The following is an 18,091-nucleotide window of genomic DNA, read 5'->3' as shown; positions in this document are numbered from 1 at the left end:
AATTAAAAATGATCAGTACTCTCATTAGTCAAATTCTTTGCACTCCTACTATTTACAGGACCACTTCAATTTATAAGAACTTATGGGAAATACAAATGAAATAGAGGATAAACTGCCCTACATAGTCTTGAAGCTGGTAAGCAAAAGAGCATTAGGTCAAAAAATATTCACTGAGCTTGTTCTGCACATCAAGTTCCATGCCAGAAACTGGGTATTAAATGTTGAATAAGTTCAAGAACTTGATGTCCACGTAGGTCTGGCCATCAAATGTTATGTCCAGGGTCATTTTACCCCTTGCACAAATAACATTATTACTCAAAATCCGCCCTAAAACATTATCCACCAAGTAGCACTTCCTGTTCCAGAGATCAGATCGTCTATTGTTGTCAATACTAAAAAACCTTGATTTCTTTAGACCAAAGAAACCTCCACTCCTGTACAGAACAGATCCTTGGAGAGTTTTCACAGGATATTTGCTGTCCTTACTAGTGCTAGAAGCAAAGGATCTTATTAAACCAGGAAGCTTCTCTCTAGAAGACATATGAAAATCAAATCCTGGAATTGGTAAGAACATGAAATTGGAAATAAGTGTCTGCCTAAATTATTTTGGTGGGGGGCCGGGGGAGATCACTAACAAAATCAAATTCCTATTTGAAAAACCAAAGTGAGAATTGAGATATTTGCCAAGTTCAGTTCTCCAGTACAAGAGATGGGGAACAGAGCTGTGTGTTATGCTGAGCTTAGTTTTTTTCATTACCAGCTTTATATAGCACCCTCTCTTCTTTGTCTCCCTTTTTTTTTTTGCCTTGAATTTCTAGTTTTGTGTCTCTAGGGAGTGAAAAACAGCTGTTGTTGCCAGGTTGAGCATGATATACATCTCGGTCTTCCCCTTCCCTACGTACAGTATGTTAGGAGGCATGGGAGATGTCTTTATCAATACCCTTTCATTTTTACTATGTAGTATATATTTTAAGATCAATACTTGAATCTCTGAACCATTTTGGAGTGTTATTGTTTGAGTAGAGGTACTCTGGGGAGAATATTATTTATGTCTGGGTACTGGGGGATAAAGCTAGAAGAAAGAAGGGATACCCCCCCTAATCCCAGAATAGACAGATTATCACCAATAAAATGTATTGGTATCATCTGGTATCATACACTAGACTAGACCAATATAAATACCTTCTAAGAGGTGCTTAGCTACTAAACTCGTGAACAGAGATGTTAGCACTACATTTTCTAAGCATACACAAAATTTAGGAGACTCAATCTATGGTAGAAATGTATCAATCTATGATTCCATCCAGAAACAGAATGCCTAAGAACTCAGAACTAGTTTTTATTAAATTTTGATTTTGAAATTCTGTTCTTCTCTAAAGTTAGGAAGAAAAGTAAAGTTTTGGAGGATGAGAGGTGCCCAAGAAATGACCCAAAAGGAGGAAGTTTACTGAGGACGAGTGCCAGGATTAAAACAGTCCATGCAAGAACTGGATTGAATATATGAAATGTTAAATGAAAGCTTGGGTACAGTTGAATATGGCTAACGTCACATTCAAAAGGTAGATGGCAAGATGTCTGAGAAAAGGACTTTGAAAACTAGTAACGAGTACCTTGTTTTGGAGAATAAAATTCTTGTGTTGCAGGAAATAAGATTTTAGAGCAAACCATATTGTATGAATGCATGGTGATACATGATATAAACATGTTTCAGTATAAAACTTGTAATTTGGTTTATAAAGAGGTCTGGATTATTGTCCTGAGAATATCACCAAATATAATGAGACAATTTAGAACTGGGAAAGTAGGAGCCAATAGAAAAGGCTAGATTCAGTGAAGACAAAACTACCATAAAGAAGTAACAGAAGAAAGATTCTCATAGTTACTCTTTAGACTGAGGATCGTATTTCAACATCTTTCTAACTCTAAAATAGAGGCCCATATAAGCAGCAAAACATAGAAATACTTTGAAAAAACTTTGCTGAAGACAATATCATAACATAAAACTGCAATCAGGAAGCAATCAACAAGGTCAAACAAGTATTCCAGGAGTATCACTAGTTACCCAAAGCGTGACTGGGCACAGGAAGATCCTGCTGCGTTAGGAAGTGTCAAGATAAAGTGTTTAGAGGGGAGGAGAGGAATCCCCACCTCCAAATTGAAGCCCAGGGCAATTGTCAATCACCCAGGTTGTTTCTACTATAAATTATACTTAATTAGGAAGGTATTCTCTTTAGAATTCCTTGTGAAAATAAAGTTCATGAAAAAAAATCAGTCTTTCTGATTTAATGAATATAATGAATCTGAACTAGAAAAACTCCTCAAAGGACCAGAAAAGTGTTAGTTTATCAAAAAAACAAAGCATGAAGTTAATACCAAAGGAAGACTTGGTTTTCATCCAAATTTAACTCTCTTCTCTGGGAATTCTGTGAACGTTTAAGCGTTTAAGCTCATAGCCAAAACAGGGAAATCTGGGCCATAAGCTGACCAAAAGGTAGATTACAGACGGATACCTAGGCACATAGATATATAATTTATTATTGTTTAATAACTAGATAAATTGGACTTAAAATTTTTCTTCTGTCAATTTCGCTGATTATTATATATGTTTAACAAAAGTGCCTAGCTTCTGCCATGATGATAAAAACATATTGTATTATATCTAATTACAAGTTATTATAAGTCCTACACACTGAATTTTGAAAATAAATGGCAAAAAAAGTGGAAACACTGTTCTTTGATAAAGGCAATAGTAACAAGACCCTTAACATCTTGGAAAAAAATCAAGGGTGAGAGATGTTCTTCAAAACAGCAAAACAAAGAAAAGTGCACAAAGACTATAAAAACATATTAAAACTTTGAGAAAGAAAAGCTCTGACATCTAGTAAAACAATGGAGGGAGCAGAGTACAAAATAGTTCCTCATATGTGGACTGTAGCTTCTGAAGTTCAGAAGCCCCAGGTGGACAAATGACTGAGCACAATGCTGAGGCTTATGGTAAGTAAGAGTCTAGAGCACGTCTTAGCATTCTTAAAAGGGGGGAAGGGATAAATCTTATAGTCATGCTCACATAAAATCTTCAAAGCTGGAATTACAACATGGATATCCAAGAACCAGGGGAAATGTGAATGAAGCGGTAAAAAGGGAAAATAGTGGCATTGGGTGCCATGTGGAAAAAAATAGTTTTATCGGTAACAGGTGAACTAAGTTCAACAAGATTTGTTAGAAAAGCAACGTCTCTGGGGTTATACTTGTGCTGATTTGGAGAGAAGTGTGTCCACAGCTTTTTAATGTTCCTTATCAGACACACATGTTGTCCAAGGTCTTGCCTAAATTTACATAGTGTGGCTCTAATTCTTATGGAATATACAATTCACAGTTCTCTGTAGTCTAAAAATGGAAAATTGCTTACGATTACGTGCAGCTTTAACCCTCAAGCTCTCTGACAGGAAAGGGGTGACCCATGAGCATGATCAGACCATTTACTGAAGAAACAATGATGAGGCTCTCATAATGAGATGAATTCAGGGACGGTAAGTCAAGGGAACCTGGTGCTAGGTCCAACCTCTCAATCTGGAAGGTAACACTTCAACCATAAAGTGGAATTCAGTTGAGATGAAATGAAAACCCTGTAAATAAATACAGCATTTAGCAAAATGCCTTTTCAGAGAATATAAAATTGAACTATAGAATATGAATATGAATACATTCTGTTTCTTGTCATTTAAATTGTTGTTCTTGTTGTGCTTCTGGATATTCTCCTTCCCCTTCAACCGGATGAGCATGCTTAGTATTTGGAAATACGGTAACGATTAGCTAGGAGTTTTCTTAAACTACCAGAAAACATAGTCTGTCCAATCAAAGGGAACTAGAGAGAACATTCTGTTGTAGATGTGAAGGAATGGAGACTGAAAGAAGTTGGAGGGGGAGGGAAACAAAATAAAAATGTTGAGTCAAAGAGTCAAATGTGTGTTTTTTCTAATTAATTTACTTTTCAAATATAAGCCAAGTTAAGAAACATGAAAATAACTTACTATTTCAAACTAATTGTTTACATGTTCATATATAAAGGCTCTCCTTCTAAAAAAAAAAAAAAAAGCCCTCTATTGCATTAGTGAGTTTTAAATATGTCTTAAATTTACTACCTTTAAATGTGTTTCTATTTTACTTGTCAGAAATTTTCTGGGAGAGCAAGTCTCCAATTTTATAATGGAAATCAACAAGAAGATCAGCTTTCACATGTAGGTAATAGCTTCCGTAGGCATTATTTGTTTCACAAAGACAGGGGCATCTGGATTCCCTAGCTGACAGTTCATAGCCAGTAGCTGTTCCGTGGGACTACTTTTCTGCCATTACCTTAACACCAATTATTTGAGATCAGTTTATTTGGATGGGGGGGGGGGAGTGGGGTGCAGAGAAAGACTGAAAGAAATAATTTCTAATGCTGAAACAGGAGTAGTCAGGCAAAGTTCCAGGGAACAGCCAAAGCTATAACTGCCCAGTTCCCAATGACATCAGTGTGAGCAATAAAACTAAATCCTCTGGAGATACTTTGAAATTTTAGCCTGCAGTATCTTTGGAAATATTTCACAGTGAAATTGTATGTCTAATTCCACAGCCAATAGTTGTCCCAACCACCTCCTTTTCATTTTCCTAAACATGCAATAGCTTCTAAGTCTGTTCATTTACAGGGATTACTTCAATTTATATCAACGGTGCGTGGTGAAGGGTAAAGTCGGCAGCCACTTCTGATTTAATCGTTTAAAAACAGGGCTGTAACAGCTCTTTCCCTGGCCCAATTGACAGAGGAATCGTGCAAAGTCTTCACCAAGCGTTCTAACCATTACCTGAGAATGTTCAAAAGGGTGACTGATAAACACTGCAGGAGTGGATTGTCTCGTTCTTTCTCAGGGACAGAGAAAACAGAAAATAGGAGAGAAAGCACATTAAATGTTCTCTTTCTTTCTCTCGCTCTCTGTGATTTCAATTTTTTTTCTCTCCAAGAGGACCCAAACCACAGCTACCATGAAAGAATATGTGTTACGTGCTTATATAACTTCTAGGTACTTCTTAGAACCTCTCTATGCCTCATCTAATGAGGAAGTGTTAGAACACTTAGCCTATAGGGTGATTGCAACAATTAATGAACGTGAAATGCTTAGAAGAGTGACTGGCACGTGGAGGCATTTGATATATGATGTTTGTGCTTATAAATCTTTACACGAGATTTGGGTGGGTTTTTTAATGTTTTTATTGATTTTAGAGAGAGATGAAGGGAGAGGGAGAGAGAGAAACAATGAAAGAAAGAAACATCATTGGCTGCCTCCTACATGCCACCTACCAGGGATCAAGCCAGCGACCTCTCAGATGGGATGATGCTCAACCAACTGAGCCACACTGGCCAGGACAAATTTGGATTTATTTGCAACATAATCTAGCCCTGGTCCTCTTGTGAATGTATACCACATTCACCACCTACTCTTGCCCACCCTTTTTCCATACACATAAAGTCATTACATTTTATATAAAGAATTCTAAAGTAGTCCATTATTCTTCTGCCAATGATTGATAGGATGGTAATATATTTTTAAAGACTTTGTAAATTAACTACCTGTAGAAATGATAATGATGATGGTGGTGGTCGTGTTGGTGGTAGCTCATATTTACTGAGCTCCACATGTTGTCCAGGCATTGTACCCAAACTACATATAAGTATACCTCTGTCTATTTTATAAATAATAAAACTGAGACTTAAGAGAATTTTTCTAAATTGCCTCCCTTTTTCTGGTGTCCTCAAAGTTAAGGTTGCTTGGTTTTTTTTAAATTTTACTTTTCAATTACAGTTGACATGCAATATTATTTGATATTAGTTTCAAGTACATAGTACAGTGGTCAGAATTTGGTTTTTAAAGTACTGAGTCTACTTCCTTAATACCACTGACTTGTTACCCTAACCAAGCCCTACCTCATAACTGAAATGAAACTAAATCATCTGATCTCACTATAGCAAATGATACTATTGACAAGGCTCTCCTTCTTAAAAATACCCTCTATCTTTGGTTTTCATAACACCACATTCTCCTGGTTTTTGCCTTTGTCTACTTATTGTAGTCACTTTTTAAGGTTTCCACTCCTCTGTGCCCTTTAAGAAATTGGCTTCCAAATATTTTTATTATAACCATGGGAGGAAATATACTTTGCATAACAAATCTGTTCTCAAAACATATTTATATTATTTTTTGAAATAATACCTCCTATGTGAAAATATATACTGATAAATTTATTGTATCTCATTAAAAATAATAACGTTGGTCATAACCCAATACATTAATTTCCTAGTTTACACATTTTCAACATTCTGTTTTGACATTTTTTCTCTTGCATGTGGTTCAAACAAACCTCAGTCTACTTGGTCAAGCTATCCAAACATCTGTCATACTGGCGCATAGTAGTAGCAAAACCCAAGAAACTGGATAATAGTCTTAGTTAAGCTCAAAAATGATTGAAAGAAAATTATAATTAAGTCCCTAAAACTTTTTTTAAAATGTTATAGATATCAAGAAAGCATTTTTCTGAAAGTTTTCAATTGAATGAACAAATACTACTTTGGGAATCAGCTTTAAATATTATACAATAGATAGCCTTTCTAATTTTGAATCAACAAAAATATCCACTATCAAAAAAAAGCCTTTAAAGTAAATAAATTATGACACTAGGATTATTTTCTAATTTTAATATTCCATTTTCTGATTTTATTCCTAATGAGGAAGCAAAGAAATCAGTGCATTTCTTGTGATCACTATCAACAACACTTATTCAGTTATTAATTCATTCATTTAGCAATAGCTATTTAGCATTTTCCATGCACAAGGGGTAGCACTTGAGGCCACAAAGGATACAAAGATTAATTGGACATGGACTTCTCCCTCAAAGGTGTTATATGTTATTTATTTATTTGTTCATTTAAATATTTTTAAACAATAATGATCATTTTTTACTACTTTCCTGCCTCCCAAACATTCATGCATAGATGACTCATTAGCTTCTTAATTCAAGATCAATGCTTTTAAATAATGCTTTTTCAACTGCTACTATAAACTCAAATCCAACAAGTCATTTGTATGGGGATTTTTTTTTTTTTGGCATAAAGTTCAAGTACTCTTTTCAATCTGAGAAAGCTTTATCAGTTGATAAACAATTAACATTTAGATCCAAATGGGTGAGTGATTAGCTATGATCCTGTTGCATTACATGCAGTAAATATTAACCACCAACTAGATTATAAAACTAGGAAACAAAATCCCAATAAAGTGGATTTTTGTCTATTTTTAGGGCTTGCTTTCATGACGTAAGCAAAATCCATTATTCAGACAACAACCTGCTATTCATTGGTTTCAAAGAAAATGAGAGATTATGTTTTTATCTTCTCAGATCCTGTTGGGTAACAGTATTTTTAATCTAGTAGAATTATTATCCGGTCAAGATATTTAAACCCTGACAAAATGAATGAAGCGTGCAGGATGTGAATAATGTCTAGTTCTGTGGGCACTTCAGGATGTGCCATGAAAGTGGTAACCGAGGACAGGGTTCATGCCATGCTATTGGGCCAATAAAACATGTCAGGTACTGTTTATCCCAAATGATTCCTCTTTTTGTTTGGAATGGCAGCCCAGGTTGTAGAGAGAAATATTAGTCTAAAACTGCCAGGGGAATCTGAGAATATACATGCCCTACAACATAACGGTTCTACTTCAAGATATACATATTTTATATATGCCAAGGTAACCTGGCATATGTGGGGAGATGTTCCTCTCAGAATTATCTATAATAAAGAAAAGCTAGAAGAAACTCAAATAACCAACACACACACACACACACACACACACACACACACACACACACGAAGATTCTATTGTGTGAATACTATAAGGTGAATAGCCCAGTCTAAAATTATCCTTAAGTATAAATCTACTGAATGACAGAAGTATAAATCAGAGAGATACAGTACAGTATCACACATGCAAATTTTAAAAGCATAGGATAGTATAAGAGTATGGTAAATTATAAACATAGCTAAAAAAACATACACCAACTTTAGAAAAATTTCGTCTAGGTCAAGCACGTCAAACTCAAAGGCTAACATGGGCCAAATAAACAAGGTTTAAGTTTATGTGGGCCACAAAAAAACAAAAGCTTCAATTTTCATGGAAACGTGGGTTTATTTCAATAGAGACTGCTGAATACAAAGGGCTGAAGTAAATGAGTAATCGTTAACATAAAATAATAGAACATTTTAATAAAAATTAATATTTTCTTGAACATTAACTTACTAGACACTGAGTAACTGCACTTATTAATAAGCATAATGCAAATAAACCTATTTTTCTTGTTCTCCAAAAGAGAAATATTTCCTGTTGCACACACCAATCAAGTCAGTCCAAGACTAATGACCTGGCAATCTGCTGCTAAAATATTCGCTGCTAGTATTAGTGGAGAGAAATGGTGCACCTGCGCGTAAAGGAAATGAATGCAACATGATTATAGTAATCAGTCATTAGTGAACATTGTAGTTCGTTATTAATAATTATGTATAACAGGATATTGTAAAAATTAAGTTACAAAATTTTTATTAAAATATTTCTTACATACCGTTATATTGGCTGGGCCGCAAAAAAATTCATGGTGGGCCACATGCAGCCCTTGGGCTGCGAGTTTGACATGCTTGGTCTCGGTGGAAAATAAGATACAATGAGAGGGAAGAAATTTCTATTGTACCTTTAATAATCTTTTTAAGATTTGAAATACATGTGGCCAAATCTTGACATTTGCTAAATCTGGGCGGTAGATAATCCCTGGATTTTTTTTCCCATTTATTCCCTTTGATTTTCCTTCTAATTCAAACATTTGTGAATTTTAAACTATTTTTTAATAGCAAAAGTGACATGTAAATGTGGATCAGATCAAAGACAAGAGTCTTTATCTAGTATGAGAAAATTGTGGTGGAGTCATTAAATGGTCTTCAACAATGCCATCAAGCTGATGGTACATTTATGATTCAGGAGGTTTGTCCAATTTGAGGTCGACCCTAGATGAGGGTACTTGGTAAGCAGTGCTCACAGACACTGGGCAGTTGGTCAGGGTCCCATTCAAGAATGCTGCTGAACTCCACCCAACATGAATAATAAGAGTATTAAGAAGGAACCTCATGGAAAGTTAGCACACTTCTCCAGGCTCCTCTGACAGTTGGGAAACACTAGACAATAGGCTTACAAAAATAAAACTAAATTGAGACTGACCATACCCAATGTATTTGATGGCTTTCCTAAATTTCTACGTAACTTTGTCAAACTATTTAAATGAGGCATTGTGCCACTTATGCTCTTTCCATATGTTGCTTCATTTTATACATATGTCGAGGTTTGATTTTATTATCTAACCAATGTCCCAGTGCCAGGATTCATGCACATTGAAAGGAAATTAATTAGAAGTAATATTTTAATATCACTATTCACCCTTTCTTTATAATAGAAGTGTCAACCAAATTCACGATCAGCAACGACAGATCAAAGCACATGCATGTGATTGGTGCCAGTGAGAGCTTTATATGTATTGCGCATGTGCGAGTCAACTTAGCCTTTTATATATATAAAATAAACTTGTTTAATTAGACCTGCTTTCTGATGTAGCTAAACTTTTTCCAGCCCAGTGAAGCACCAAAACTTCTCTTTCAGGTAATTGTCAGCAACACAGCAGTAAATATCAACACGAAGCAGATTATTATTGTAGATCTCGCAGGGAGAACAAAGGATAAAATATTTAACTGTAGCAGTGTTTGACTATATTCTGTGCAGAGAGAAAACCTGAAGTTATTTTCAAGGTCCACCATTTCTTACTTCTTTTCAGTCGGGTCAAGTTTCTAAACTTTCTAAATCTCTGTTTTCCAGCTAATGAAAAGAAAATAGGATTCTACCACGTCTCCTATCTACCTACTCCAGGATTTCTGTGAGGATCAAATGAAATGAGGCACGGGAAAATGCTTCACAAACATTTGGTTAAACTGTAAAATGTTTGCACCTGGCTATAAAGCAAGTCGTGTTCCTGGGCTGAAGAAACTCCAAGGAGGCTAGTCACTAGGGAGACGAAGCCAGGCATTGCTACATGACGTCATTGGTGACTGTTTCTGGGCTGGACTGGGCTGTGGGTCACATTTTGCGCCATAGGGTCTTGGCAGCATTGGCTGCGATTTGGTGGGTTGTCGCTCCAGAGTGGTGGTGGGGCCTGTGTTCCACTTGCGGGAAGCTGAGTGTTGGTTTGTCGGTGCCAGGTCTCTGGTGCCGTTTATTTTTAAATGGCCAGTGTGTGTCTTGGCAGCTCCTGCGTTAAGCATCTGCCCCCTGGTGGTCAGTGCGTGTTATAGCTACCGGTTGGACAGGCACTTAGCCTTTTATATATATAGATTTTTTAAAATATATTTTACTGATTTTTTACAGAGAGAAGGGAGAGAGATAGAGAGTTAGAAACATCTATGAGAGAGAAACATCGATCAGCTGCCTCCCGCACACCTCCCACTGGGGGTGTGCCCGCAATCAAGGTACATGCCCTTGATCGGAATCGAACCTGGGACCCTTCAGTCCGCAGGCCGATGCTCTATTCACCGAGCCAAACCGGTCGGGCTATATATATAGATTTTATGGATAATAAAACTGAGGCATTGTTACCTAGTGTTAAAACTGGAGTTTAGCCCGGCCAGCATGGCTCAGTGGTTGAGAGTCAACCTATGAACCAGGAGGTCATGGTTTGATTCCTGGTCAGGGTACATGACTGGTTGCAGGCTTGATCCCCAGTAGGGGGCATGCAGGAGGCAGCTGATCAATGATTCTCTCTCATCATTGATGTTTCTATCTCTCTTTCCCTCTCCCTTCCTCTCTGATATCAATATAAATAAAATAAAATAAAATAAAATAAAATAAAATAAAATAAAATAAAATAAAATAAAATAAAATAAAATAAAATAAAATAAAATAAAATAAAATAAAATAATAAAATAAAATAAAATAAAACTGGAGTTTAAACCTAAATAAGGGAATAGGATAATATGGAGAAGGAATAAGTGGAGGCAGAGAAGGGGGGCGGGGAGGAGGAGAGAAAATGAAAGGAGAACGAAGGACATAAAAGAAAGAAGGGAGGGCCCTAGCTGGTTTGGCTCAGTGGATAGAGCGTTGGCTTGGTGACTGAAGGGTCCCGGGTTCAATTCTGGTCGAGGTCACACGCCTGGGTTGTGGGCTTGATCCCCAGTGTGGGGCATGCAGAAGGCAGCCAATCAATGATTCTCTCTCATTATTGATGTTTCTAGCTCTATCTCCGTCTCCCTTCCTCTCTAAAATCAATAAAAATATATTTTTTTAAAAAAGAAAAAGAAAGAAGGGAGGAAAAAGAAAGCCACCAGAATATATTTTAGTAAAAGGAGGGTTAAAATAATTGGGGGGAAATTCAAGTTAATATAAAGCCAATAAAATTTCATTTTTTTCCATAGACAAATCCATTGTTGCTACAGATGCAAACAAAAGTTGATCAACAGTGCCTCTACCTAAAGAACTGGTAGCAATTATCCTTATGCAAACAATACTCTTTCTTCTATTTCAAAGATTTATGTGTCTTTTCCATGCCTTAAACTGAAAATAGCAGATGAATAAATGTAAAATAACCCTGAACCAAACAGAAAAGGATAAGTGATTCTACATAAACTTAAATCAACATTCAACTGGAAAAGTAGGAGAAAAGTGAAAATATACCAGTCCACTGAGATTTTTATTTTTACATCTTATAGTTAACGTTCTAGTCTTACAATGAAAAGTCATTTTGACATTTTTTTAAAACAAAAGGCCATTTTAAAAGCTATGGTTGGCTTGCATTTTTCTCAGTGTCTGCTGTTCTCATGAGGTAAAATGCAGTGTAGACCAAAAGTCTAAATGACTGAAGATCCTTTGGGAAAACCATTATTCAGGCAACTGGAAGGAAATATGCAGCAGGAAATGACTTGTGAATTGGTTCTAAGAAAAATAGCCAAATCATAACTGAATTATGTTTAACTTTATAGAAAAAAATATTTTTCATATTTTTAATTATAGAGAACGTTTAACTCTTTCCAAATAGAGAATTGAGCATGTTTTTGTTCTTAACAGTTGAAAATAAAATATCTGTGTGTGATAGGAATGAATGGCAACGTTTAAACCTCTTTTCACTGTGCACCCTCCACCTTCCACCTCAGGGGAGAACCCATGAATTAGGTAAACATAATTAAGACCTAAATCACACTCTAGGTAATAAGAAGTGGAGCTTTATTTATGATCTGGCAGGCCCCAAGATACAATAGGAAAGAAACCTTAAGGTTTTCAGTGGTATTCCATATTTGGGGCCTCATTGGCTCAGAGCTGTGCTAATAATAAAAAAAGCCTTTCCTCAACTTGTTCTGTTCTGATGTACTGTCATGAAGGGGGCATATGATTGAGCTGGGGCAACAATGTAGAATAAACATTGTTTTCCAAAGGAAGTGACAGACAAAATGCCAAATTTATAAAGCTGCTAAACTTTAAAAAAAAATAAACTTACCTGATTCTTGGACCCGTCGACCAAATTAAGGTGATGAAAGAGTCAGGTCATATGAAAAAATTGTGAGGAAGTTTTTTGTATAGAACTCTTTGGAACTGCAGGGAGAATAAGCAACCAGATAAAATAGTAAAGTTAGAGGGAATTTCAAGTAAGAGAGATCCAACAATGGAGGAGGACTCACATATAACCCATAAAAATGATTCACAAAAGAAAAAAATCAGCTTCAAACATTCCCTGGGATCAGAGAGCATAGAGCCATCTTTTGTCAACATAATCAAAATAAGAAATTGTCAGCTCTCCTTTAACTGTGCATTCCCCCTCCTTTATGCCCATCCTGCCCTTAAGCCCAGCTGGGATAGAAAGAGAAGGCAGTAAATAGGGATGGAAATAAGAAGGAAAAAAAGTGACTGAACATTCTCCCTTCTCACCAGGCATAGAATCCTATATAGTAAAAGCATAATATGCAAATCGACCGAACGGCGGAATGACCGGTCGCTATGATGCTCACTGACCACCAGGGGGCAGATGCTCAACGCAGGAGCTGCCCCCTGGTGGTCAGTGCACTCCCACAGGGGGAGTGCCGCTCAGTCAGAAGCCGGGCTCATGGCTGGCAAGCACAACGGCGGTGGCAAGAGCCTCTCCCAACTCCGCTGCAGGCAGGCGATAAGGAGCGAGGAGTCCCGGACTATGAGAGGGATGTTGGACTGCTGGCTTAGGCCCGATGCCCCTGATCCCCATGGTGATCAGGCCTAAGATGACAGGCGGACATCCCCCAAGGGGTCCCGGACTACAAGAGGGTGCAGGCCAGGCTGAGGGCCACCTCCCCCTGCAGTGCACGAATCTTGTGCACCGGGCCTCTAATATAAGAATAAAGGACAATGAAGGCCAAATAGCCCTGATTTTTCCTAAATAAGTGATAAAAATGAGAATGGACTTCTTTGCAGATCTCCAAATAAGTAGATCTATTTAACTTTCTTTATGCATTTTCATAAAATGTTTATTTTCATTTTTCAAATTATCATTTATAAAACTACCTTATTTAGAATTTACTGATGCCTTACATATCAGTTACCAGCTTTGTTAGGAAAAGAATTGTATTCCTCTATGTGTGTCAATAGTAACATGTCTACAATAGAGATCAAGGTAGGGATTGTTTGTTTCTATTTTATGCCTATGAGCTGTAGCTGGAGGTAAGAGTGGAGTTTTGAAGAATCAAAACATTGACATATTATTATACATAACCCCATATTTTCATGCCTAATGATTTTACAACTGTAGTAGAGTGTAAATGTGAAGCAATAATTAAATTTCTTCATGACTCATGGAAAAAGCAAAGGGGTCAAAGACCCCGTCGATCATAACATCAACAACTCAAATGCGGAATCTATGCAGGAGCAATCAAACAAGTAAAATTGTAAACTGTCACTAAAAACCATTACCTAATACTATAGCAATATTGCCAATGTTCTTTTTGTTGGAGGGCTTTAGTTTAGTATAAATTAGTTGGCATTTACCTTTAAGGATGCTAATTTCAGAAGAAATTTATTTATTGTATTAATTTTATTTTGATCTGATGGCATTTACTTTTCATCTCAATTGAAATTAATATTATTTCTACACACAATTTCCATTACTTACAAAATCATTCCATTTTTATTAGAAAATGTTAGTATTCTGCAAATGCCACTAGACTCAATTACCAAATTCTAACTAGTCTCTAAAATATTCTGCTCTGATAATGCTGTTATAAGGATCCTCATCTAGTCGTCACTAAACAAATTTTAAACATTTCAGCTCAACCAAATTTCATGGAGAACTTATCCATCCTGGCATCCTCACTTCCTGGACTGGAAGTGAAAACTTTATACACAAAAAGTGATCATTCACAATGAACAAGACTTTTGCTAGGTGCTAGCGCAGTGACACTGACATTTATATCTTACCTTCATCTTACAAAGTCTGGGGAGACTGTGAAAAAGCCTCCTCTATTTCATAAGTCATATAGAAGTTCACAATTTCCTGCCATAAGACAGAGGAAATATATCCTTTTCAAGTAAAGAAGAACAAGCAAGGTCAGGAAGATGTAGAGTGAGTTGCTTGGCTGAGAGTTTTGCCAGTTCAGAGAGGTCTTGTCAGACTGCAGAAAGCCCAGAAGACCAGAGCAGGGGATTAACACTTGGGTTGCGGGAAACGAGTTAAGTCGGCTCGCGTGAATTGCGCGTACTCCGCGGGAGCCGTCTTAACTCGGTTCATATAGATTTGCGGTGGAGTGCGGGAAACGTGTAAATTCGGGCCAATTGTAACTGCGTATTACCAAATATTTGTTTCAAAGATACCTACCTGCGTATGCGAACCGTTTCATACCCATTTCAATCGAACCCATACTTCAAAAGATATAGGCATTTTAAACTAACTCTGATTTTGCGCGGGAAACCTAAATAATTGCCCGCGCCAGCTTATATTTTGGCGGGAAATTCACCCGCAACCCAATAGAGCTTCCAATAACCCTAACCATATCAACCTAATCTCCAGCATAATTATCTAAGATATTGCAAAACTACCTTCAACAAGGCATGATATTAAGCTTTATCAACTAGGTTTCAGGTAAACTGATAACTCGTGCTAATTATTATACAATGAATAATCGTCACAGATGTGCGATCATACAGCAATCATCCTATATAATAAAAGCCTAATATGCTAAGTGTTTGGTCATCCAGTCGTCTGTTCAACCAATCAAAGCATAATATGATAATAATATGCTAAGGCCGCTCAACCGCTCACTATGAAGTGCACTGACCACCAGGGGAGACAGTCGACTGGTTGACCAGTTGCTATGACATGCACTGACCACCAGGGGGAAGATGCTCCGACTGGTAGGTTAGCTTGCTTCTGGGGTCCAGCCTATCAGAACTGAGCGAGACAGGATGGACTCACCTTGGAGCCCTCCCACCGTCCCTCCCTGCCTGGCCAACCTCCCGCATCCCTCCAGGCCTTGATTGTGTACCTATGGGGTTCCTTGGCCTGGCCTGTGCCCTCTCAAAATCCAGGACAAATTCGTGTACCAGGCCTCTCATTTAACAATAACCACACAGTAAACATCTAGTTATTGCAAGGAGAGTTTGAGTGATGGAAAGGCAGAACCTGAAAAAACAGGACTTACAAATAAACAACTTTATTAATGAAATCACTTTTCAAATAACATTATCAGAAATGAATATAAATAAGAAATGAGAGAGACCTCTTTGAATCCTGTTCTGCAAGATGAAGAGATGACTTTTGAAAAGCCTTTAACATTTTCTGAACAAGCTGCCTGCCACTGAAAAGCGGCTTCCTCCGGCTGAAAATGTGAAGACAACCTCCTCTCTAGTGAACAGAGTGGATAAGGGCTCCTTAGAATCACAGATAACCAAAGTGTCGTATTATTTAGTTGACTGAGAGGCTCTAGAAAAATCAGTAGTTCCCAGCAGCAAGTTTACAAAAGAGGTTACAAAAATTTACAACATACACAAGGAAATCCAGCACCTGAGCAACTGTCAAAAGATACCTCACACAGAAGAATCCATACCAACAGAAACAAAATAATGAAATAACCTGAAAAGAATTTTTTAAATAAGTATATATACCCCAGATGGTGTGGCTATGTGGTTGAGCATCAACCTATGAACCAGGAGATCAGGGTACATGCCCGGGTTGGGCTCAACCCCTAGTAGGGGGCATGCAGGAGGCAGCCAATCAATGATTCTTTCTCATCACTGGTGTTTCTATCCCTCCCTCCTTCCCTCCCTCTCCCTCTCTCTGAAACCAATAAAAACATATTTAAAAAATATATAAATATATGTACAATACTCAGAGATAATGAGGAAGAAATATGTCTGAAACGAAAATAGGATGTCACCTTAATTAATGGAGAAAAGCTGAAAACTCCAAGCCTTTGGAAATCTTGGAAAGAAAAAAAAAATGCAGTAATTAAAATTAAATACACAATTTGTGTATTTTAAACTAGAATTGAAGAAATCACCTAGAACACCACAGAAAGACTAAGGAGTTGAAACTCCTCTCAAATGCAGTCAAGTTTGCAGACCTCCCTGAAGCTTGGGTTTAGTTATATATATTTGACTCCACAAATCAGACACACCCATTTGAGATTTTAATTTGAAAGTAAACCAAGGAAGGAATTAGCCTATTAATGCAACTACTACCTCTTCTGGCATGAGTTAATAAAGCCTTTGGTATCTTGGTGGTGGCAGTCAAAGCATGAAGGGCTTTCAGCAGTTGCAAGACAGTCTTGAGAAGCCCAGGAAGGTCTACTCTCACCTCATGGACAATGAGGAAGCTGAGACATAGCAGTTTTCTCATCAAGCAAATTCTCTTGTAGTTTAAGAAAAATAGTTTTCTCCTTAGGACTGAAAACCATAATTACAAATGGTGAGCCAAAATACTGGCAAACTTAATTAACATCTACGTAAGCATTGTCTTCAAAAAAATAACAATAACTTTTAAGTTTTAAAAAAGGATTAAATTAAGCATCCCAGAAATCCCCGCTTTTTATTACCTTAGGAGAACATCATTAAGTCCTCTTTGAGTCTCAAGGTCAAACCAATAATATTGAACCTGGAACACAACTCCTCAGATACTTTCGACTAAATTTACTCCTCAAGAATCCTCACACTGTGGCCTAAAATATATTTAGATCAGATATAGAGAATAGATATAGAAATAGATATATAGGACATATGTGTCCTCAAAACTAGTAAGATGGCAGTTCATTTTCTATTTTAACCTATAGATGTCTAATATAGCATATACCTAAAGAATAATAACACCAAGAGTAGAAGAAAAAGCTAGTAGAGAAGGAACTCAGGAAGTGTATGATGGTAAGTGACAATCAAGAAATGTCTGAATCATTGGTACAAAGCAAAACATCTCTTCAATAGGAGTACGACAAATCTATAAAACAGAAAAATGTGATTTTATCTTTTCTGATGATTATAAAACCTTAAATTGTTGATAGAGAAATATATTCTTAAAAAGTAACAATTACCCTAAATTCCAATAACCTGTTAACAGAAATATCCCAGATTTATAAATGCTAATAATTTTTCTATGTATACATAAAGATGTATGATAGAGAAGCAGATCATAGTATTAATGCTACTTTTAATTGCTATTAAATCTTTCCAATTATTGCTGGTAAACAAAGGCTTATGTTTTCTGTCCACTTCCTAAAAATCTAGTGAAATTTAATTTAAAAATAGAAAATACAAAAAGGTAAGTACAGGAGATGCAAAAAATAAAAAATGCATAATTATATATATACTAGAGGCCCGGTGCACAAAAATTTGTGCACTCGGGGCGGGGGGGGGGGGAGGGGGGTCCTTCAGCCCGGCCTGTGCTCTCTCGCAGTCTGGGACCCTTCGGGAGATAACAACCTGCTGGCTTAGGCCTGCTTCCGGGTGGCAGCGGGAAGGCCCAATCCCTAGGT

The 18,091-nt window shown here is 37.0% G+C and overlaps 1 pseudogene; it reads right to left on the bottom strand.

Annotated features, from left to right (window-relative positions):
- Nucleotides 1–214: 214 nt before the first annotated feature.
- The window catches only part of LOC102439432, a 66,534-nt pseudogene continuing 48,657 nt past the window's right edge, over nt 215–18,091 (bottom strand).

The sequence above is a fragment of the Myotis lucifugus genome, unplaced genomic scaffold (genome assembly GCF_000147115.1).
Source record: "Myotis lucifugus unplaced genomic scaffold, Myoluc2.0 scaffold_129, whole genome shotgun sequence".
Lineage (NCBI taxonomy): Eukaryota > Metazoa > Chordata > Mammalia > Chiroptera > Vespertilionidae > Myotis > Myotis lucifugus.
Note: the sequence above shows the minus strand (reverse complement) of the source record. Positions and strands in the feature narration are given on the sequence as shown.